Source organism: Alligator sinensis, unplaced genomic scaffold (genome assembly GCF_000455745.1).
Source record: "Alligator sinensis unplaced genomic scaffold, ASM45574v1 scaffold849_1, whole genome shotgun sequence".
In the NCBI taxonomy this organism is placed as follows: domain Eukaryota; kingdom Metazoa; phylum Chordata; order Crocodylia; family Alligatoridae; genus Alligator; species Alligator sinensis.
This window is the reverse complement of record NW_005842271.1, coordinates 897627-905414: the sequence shown is the minus strand read 5'-3', so window position 1 is coordinate 905414 and position 7788 is coordinate 897627. Positions and strand designations below refer to the sequence as shown.

General features: G+C 45.0%; 1 protein-coding gene across 1 annotated transcript in view; it reads right to left on the bottom strand.

Moving 5' to 3' along the window:
• The window catches only part of DNAJB12 (DnaJ heat shock protein family (Hsp40) member B12), a 32064-nt gene that overhangs the window by 23606 nt on the left and 670 nt on the right, over positions 1-7788 (bottom strand).

Sequence of the window (7788 nt, the reverse complement as noted above, 5' to 3'; positions counted from 1 at the left end):
CCGCGCCCCCAGCCATGCCGTGTCAGTGGCAGCGCTGTCAGACCCACGGTCTGTGCAGGAAGAAAGCACGCAGCGGGACCTGACCTGACCCAGCCCAGTGCAGCCCACTAGTGCGCCTTTCACAGGTCCGAGAGGTGTGGCTCCAGGACATGTGGTTCCTGGCTCATGCTAACTGCACAGGCCAGGTCACACCGAGCTGGCCAGACGCGTTTTCCACGAGGGTGAGGCAGTGATGCACCATGGCCCACTGTAGGCACAGCGCTGCAGCCGTGCATTGATGCCTGAGCCTTATGGAGGACACACTGGTATGACCCATGCAGCTAGTGCATGCCTTTGCACACGAGCCATGAGTCCTGGTGCTGCGTCTCCTAGTCCTGTGCAAAGTCATGCTAGCGGCCCATGTTAGGCTGGGTCCTGCTGTCTTCCGCGCCGTTTGTTGAAGGTCTGCCAGTGCTGCCGCCGGCATGGCCCAGTTGGCTGCTAATGGTGGGTGTGTGCTGTGTGGGGAGATGTGTGCTTCGTGGGTGGGTTTGTAGAGGGGCTCAAGTGGAGGCTGGCACACACCCCCACCCCATCCTCCATGGCACCAGCACAGTGGGCACAGCAGTGGTGCTGCATGACACGTGCTCTGTGCTGAATGGACCCGGCCTGGCCCACTAACGTACAACTTTCCTGGTCCTGTCCAAAGTCGTGTGGTAGCAGGTCGGGCTGGGTCCATTCAACATGTCCAGAGCGCGCGTCAGGCAGCATTGCATTGTAGCAAGCTGTGCCTGCAGCCAGGCCACGGCTGCATTTTTCACCCCCCCACCCCCACGTCCCTAACTTACCTGGGATGGCACCTGGGTCCCACTCACACCGCAGCCTCACCCCACTCTTCTGCTTGCCCCAGCATCCTACGGGTGCGTGGCCTGTGTGCTGGGGCAGCAGAAGCACCACAGAGACCCTCTGGCCAGAAACCAGAGCATGTCTCTGGAGGACTGCCTTCTGAGTTACCTCAGGGCATGGCCTGGGACCATGCCTTGCCATGCTCCTCTCTTCTCTCCCCCCCCTTCCCCCATCCGTGGTTTGATATGGGGTTTTTCTGGATACCTACATTTCCAAAAAAATAGTTTGAGATACTGCAAGAGGCATTTCCATGCTTGTCTGGATGTGCCCTCTGTGTCTTTTTCTTGGCTATTTGATTCTCATGTGGGTTTTCATAAGAAGAATATATTTCAAAAGCTGTACTTAACCATTTATATCGAGGGAAAAAGCAATTTTTCCAAAAATTGAACCTGAAAATATGGGGTTGACTTATATGAATGGTCACTTTATAATGGAATAATATGGTACTTAAAGAGCCATCGGTAACTTGAAGAGTTTGCAATCCTCTATCCAGACCCTATACTCAAGAAGGATGTTTCATCTACTCCAGTAATTGCGCATTTAAGACCTTGCACTGAGGGGATATCACATTCTTTATGTACGTGCAAACAACATACGCAAGCCAACAGATGAACCAAGATATCATATCTACCTGACAAAGTTTATGTTTGGGCAAGAAACAGCTCAGTAATCCTTCAGCCAATGAAAAATAAAGGAACAGTGAAGACCAGTAACTGCTGAATTGTTTTGAATCTTATGGGCCTTAAAGTTTTTTTCCTTTCAGAAGATACTATTAAACAGAACTGGTTCTTACAAAATCGCTCACAGACATTGATTACAGATAACAAGCTGTCCCTTTTGATATTTCAGGTGACATCAGATAAGGTGCCCTCATTCTTTCTGACATTTTATCACAGAAGTTAAGGATGAAAAGCTCAGTTAAAAGAAACAAGAGGAGGGCTGGATGATTTATTACAGTAAGTTAAAATGGAGTCCCAAGCAAAAAAAAGCCTACTATTGTTTTCCTTGGGAAAACTAATCCTCGGTTGAATGCACCTAACTATGGAGAAATTCCTCCTTAAATTCAGCTTAAAGTTTTTCTCAATTTGATCGTGCTGCTTTTGATTTTCATTCAATGGATGAACAAATCTTTCCCTCATTAGTACACACATTACCTAACTATCTGTAGACATATGGTTCTCTTTGTCAGCTCTTAGCTCAGCATTTTGAATCTTACTGCAAAAGACAGTTTCCCCTCTCCCTCTTACGTTTCATAATTTGTATTTCCCTCCAATTTGTCAATATATTTTTGGTAATATGCGGTTGCCAAACTGAATATAGGTTCACCTGTATCGCAGTCCTATGCTGGATTGCAGCTTCTCTGTTCTGTAACGGGATTTCCTTGCTTACACATCCCAAAAATCAAGGCAGCCTTTTGTACAGTCACAGCCACAACACATGGCAAACCTGTGCCAAACGAGCCATCCATTATTACCCTACAGTTCTGTCAGCATTATTTTCCACCGTTTCCCTCCCAACGAGACCAGATCTTTCAAACTGCTTAACTTGAACAAATGTCTGAGGAAAAGTAATTTCAGAAAAAAACAACTAGCAGTTGACTGTTGTTGTTGACTAAAAGACTCTTGTCTATCCCAGGGCTCCCACCAGTAGTCACATGGGTGGGAATTTCTGCAAGATTTCTTAGTGCAGACATTATTTACATTGTGAAACCACCTTCAGATTTCAGTCCTATTCAGAGCCCTATTCTGCTATGTGCTATGCATCCATGGAGACCTCTTTTTAATCTTTGTCAGCACTGATTTAAGTAACATAGATGTGAACGAGATTTATAGGGACTGGCTTAGCCATGTGAAATCTCAATTGACAACATGTAATCAGAGCCTTCAAGACAGCTTCCCAGCTACAGTAAACAGACCACAAGTGTACTGCTAAGCACCTCACAGAACACAAAGAAATGGATCCTGCCCTGCACTCTAAATGTGTGAGGCAGACAAGACATGGGAAGGTGAATCAGAACAGCAGGTCAGCTGAGGCTATGTTAAGAAACTAGTAAGCTCTTTGCTTTTTTCTTTTCTTTTTTAGTTAGCCTACCCCTCCTTTCTCTATTCCCATGCACTCAAGTACTTCAACCTTCCCATTCCCCTCTGCCCCAGACTTTATTTCCAACTTAATAAAGCTGCCTTCCAGTCTGTGTTTTGCAGGTCAGATATTTAGGCCTATGATGACTAACATGGTTACTGGCTTCTCTACTCTACACACGAGAAGCAAGCTGATATTTACTTGCCCTTCAGCATCTGTTTTCCTGATCAGTGCTCTAACGGAACTCCTGGGGCAGGTACAGACTTTACACTTTTACTAGTATAACTGATCAAAAACTGGTCTATACGCGTAACAGAACAGAAGTTCGGCACACAGACAGGCTTAAAAATGGTGGAACCTGGTCTAAGATTTGCCCTCCACATCAAAGAGCAACGTGTGTTTTGTTCACTACCAATCTACACTACGCCGCTACAGAAAACCATGCAACTTAGGTCAAGTATACCTTGAGCTTTTTGAATGTCTGTACCTAGCCCTTAAGACAGCCAAGAATCTCTGAAACGGATCCCTTCAGGCTGGAACAGAAATTAGGAGTCGTCTCTTCACAAAAAAAGTTACACTTTTTTCTCATTGCTTATAAAAAACATTAAACACCAACCACAAGGCAAACATGACACCAGGAACAGGACAAGCTACTTCACCATATCTGTCATTGTGGGAAAATGCCACATATGCCCAAGTAAGAGGGGCGCAGGTAGTCTACCACTCCCAAAACAACTAACCCAACATTCTCTAATTTTGGTTCTGTCCAAAAGGAAAAAGAAAGCTGCTTTTGTGCATTCATGCAATTTAAAATATACCAGCAATAGACTGTTTTAATCTAATTTATATTCCCTTCCTGTATTTTTTTGCTAAATATTAAAAGCTTTCTATTCCTAACTGCTGTATTTTACATTCTATAATTCAAAAAAGATAAAACAAATGGGGGGAAGGGGGCCATAAGAAATAAAATGGTCACAGGACCACCCAAGATATAAGAACTACATGAGAGAATTTAGCAAGAAAATGAATACATCGCAGGGTCCTGAAGACAGCTATAAAGGGGCTCTAGTGGTTATGCAAGGAAGGGCTTTTGTAGGTACAGTCTCTGAACCAAAAAGCTTCTATTTCATCCTCAGGAGACCTAAATAAACTTTCCCTGAAGGATGTAGGGGGATAGACAGTCATTTATGTACAGCACCCTTTTGCCCATATCGTAAAGGGTTTCTGAAACCTCAGCAGCGCAGTCTGGGTTGAGACTGTTTTCTCCTACCTGGCTGAGCTTTTCCCGATTTCTGTAATGATACCATAAAGCAAAAGGCATCCATTATTTTCATGACCACAGTAACCCAATGCAGGAAGATGACCTCACTGCTAAAAGAGATCTCAGGAGGATGAAAGCAACAAGAATCTGGAGAGTTACTAAAATTGTTCCATATTTTGCTATTAATGCATTTTTCTCTCACATTCATCCTTCCATGTAAGTCTCTCAGTAATTCTCAAAACACCTCCTCGTCAGTGAAATAACTGCTCTGCATGAATGATCTATAAGAGATTAATAACATTGGCATTAGAATATGACACTGTGTACCACTAGCAGCGCATGCGACAATCAATATAGTACTATTTTTTTCCCCTTTTAGCAGCATGCTTCAGTCCTCCTTCATCTAACGTTGCCTTTTGCAACCTGCTGTTTGCTATAGAAGGCCGATGTATTCTGTCATTTTTTTCCAGTCTCTATTAAAAATGTTTGACTATAATGTTCTGAAGTTACTGGTTGCATGATGATAGTCTGCATTTCCATAGCTCTTTCATCATATCTACAAATTTTGAAGTCTCATCTCCCCGGTAAGAATGTGTATCATCTTTTTACAGACATGGAAACCAAGGTAGAGGAAAAGCACTGTGACACCTGCAGCAAGTCTAGGAAGGCCTAGAAATACAATGCAGAAGTTCTTATTCTCACCCCTAATGATCTATCGCTGGATCTTCAATATCCTATACTGGGGTAGGCAACCCCCAGGATGGGTGCCAGAGTGGCACACAAAGGCATTTGTTAGCACGCGCACCTCAGGGCAGACGGTGGGGAAGGGGCTGGGGCTGCGCTGTCACAACAAGGATTAGGCTCTTCACGACTTCCCCACTGTCTACTCCTGGCACGCCATCATCTTACAAATTGAGGATGTCAGTGTTTTTGGCATTCTGCCCCAAAAAGTTGCCGACCCCTGTCCTGTACCATTTCATTCCACTGAAGGTATAGCACTCCATACTTGGTAAAAGGATGAAGCATTCCAAATCAATTAAGGAGCCTCCTTCATGTTTTGGTAAGAGTAAAGAGAACAAATGGGACTATTCTGAGGTAAAAAAGGAATAAAACTCTAAGGGAAAACTGTAAAACCTTTGCCTTCTACTGGGTCTCAATGCCTCACTGGCTAAATCTACCCTGCAATCAGAGGCATGATTGCAGCACACACACACCTCCTCAAACTACTTTTAATCTAGACAGCTGAGATAACAATACTAGTTAAGATTCAGCAACAGGGACTTCAGTAAAGGTTGGCAATCTCAGTACAACCCAGGGGTCCAGATGCTTCTACTACCTGAGTGCTACTAAGTGCTATTAGGTGGGTGCTGAGGGAGTTGGCCAACATGACTGTAGAGCCATTGTCTTTGCAAACTCGTGGCAACTGGGAGAGGTCCTGGATGATTGCAAAAGGACAAATATAGTGCCCATCTTTAAGAAAGGGAAGGAGGAGGATCTGGGGAACTATAGACTGGTCAGCCCACCTCATTCCCTAGAAAAGCAGGTCAAGGAATTCATTTCTAAGCACTTGGAGGAGAGGGTGATTAGGAACTGTCAGCATGGATTCACTAAGGGCACGTCATGCCTAAGCAACCTGATTGCTTTCTATGATGAAATGACTGGCTCTGTGGATGTGGGGACATTGGTGGATGTGATATACCTTGACTTTAGTAAGGCCTTTGATACAGTCTCCCACAACATTCTCACAAGCCAGCAAAGGAAGTACAGGTTGGACTGTAAGGTGGATAGAAAACTGGCTCAGAGGGTAGCAATCACTGGCTTGATGTCTAGTTGGCAGCCGGTATTAAGTGGGATGCCCCAGGAGTCAGTCCTGGGGCTGGTTTTTTTCAATGTCTTTATCAATGATCAGGAAGATGGGATGAAGTGCATCCTTAGCAAGTTTCCAGACAACATCAAGCTGGGAGGAGTAGTAGATATATTGAAGGGTAGAGCTAGGATTCAGAGAGACCTAGACAAATCAGAGGACTGGGCCAAAAGAAATCTCATGAGATTCAGTAATGGCAAGTACAAAGTCCTGCACTTAGGATGGAACAATCCCATGCACCACTACAGGCTGGGGACGGCCTGGCTAAGCAGCAGCTCTTTAGAAAAAGACCTGGGAGTTACAGTGGACAGTAAGCTGAATGTGAGCCAACAGCGTGCCCTTGTTGCCAAGAAGGCAAAAGACATAGTAGGTTGCATTAGTAGGAGTGTTGCCAGCAGATCAAAGGAAGTGATTCTTCCCTTCTATTTTGTACTGGTGAGGCCACATCTGGAGTAGTGTGTCCAGTTTTGGGCCCCAAAGGATGTGAACAAATTGGGGAGAGTCCAGCAGAAAGCAATCAAAATGATTAGGGGGTTGAGACACATGACTTACGAGGAGAGGATGAGGAACTGGGCTTGTTTAGTCTGGAGAAGAGAAGACTGAGGGGGGATTTAATAGCAGCCTTCATCTACTTGAAGAGGGGGGTTCCAAATAAGATGGAGCTGGACTGTTCTCAGTGGTGACAGATGACAGAGCGAGGAACAATGGACTCAAACTGTAGCAAGGGAAGTTTAGGTTAAACATTAGGAAAACCTCTCTCACTAGGAGGGTAGTAAAGCACTGCAACAGGCTACCCAGAGAGACTGTGCGAACAGGAAGAGGTTATTTGGTGAGTAAGTGGCAGAACACACACTAGGATTAGGATACCAGCAGTTAGAAGCTTTCTTTCTCCACCCTACCACGGATTTCAACACTGGTCAGGATGTAATTATGCCTTTAAGATGGGGAAACAGCAGGGCACAATTTACTAAATCTTTCATTTAACACATTGTTCCTGTCCTAATTCAATATTTTAATTTAAGGGAGGAAAAAGTGAGAACTGAAAAAATCTACCAAAGCTCTGGAAGGCTAGGACTTATTACAAACCACAATGTAACAGCAGCAGCACTGGCAACTCTTAGAAGAGCTGGGGTTTCTGTTTTGAAATATTTTAAGAAAGTAGTCCTGGTAAGCTTTCCACCTGCTCTCGCTGCCACCATCACAACAGATCGAACTAAGTGTCTTCTGGTCTACGAGTACAGAGGGATGAAACAAATAATACCCCTATCGGCTGTTAGGTCTGCCTGTTCTCCTAGCGATACAAGTGAACCAAAATCCTTGCAACTTAAACCCTGAATGAAACAAGGTTAAAGTTGTGGCAATTTAGTTGACTTGCATCACATGAGCGAGCTGAGATATGTTACATTGCGCCAGCTACCGAGCACTCCCGAGCAGCCCTTCTCCTGTTGCTGGGGGCTAGAAGGTACATTTGCCCATAACTCTTCACGGTCTCTTGGTCACACAACTTACATGTGGGACAAGGCCAGGTGTCCAGGATCTGCTGCAATCATTTCATGCCCCTGCCCATTTCTGACCATGGCAAGTATAGTCCTTCCTGGCCCAGGCTCTCAGGGCCCATTCTCTTGCTGTCAGTTCCTTCTCCCTGACACACTGCTCTGCCCCGGAAAAGCTGTGCCTTGTCCCTGGGAGGCTTGGGGGG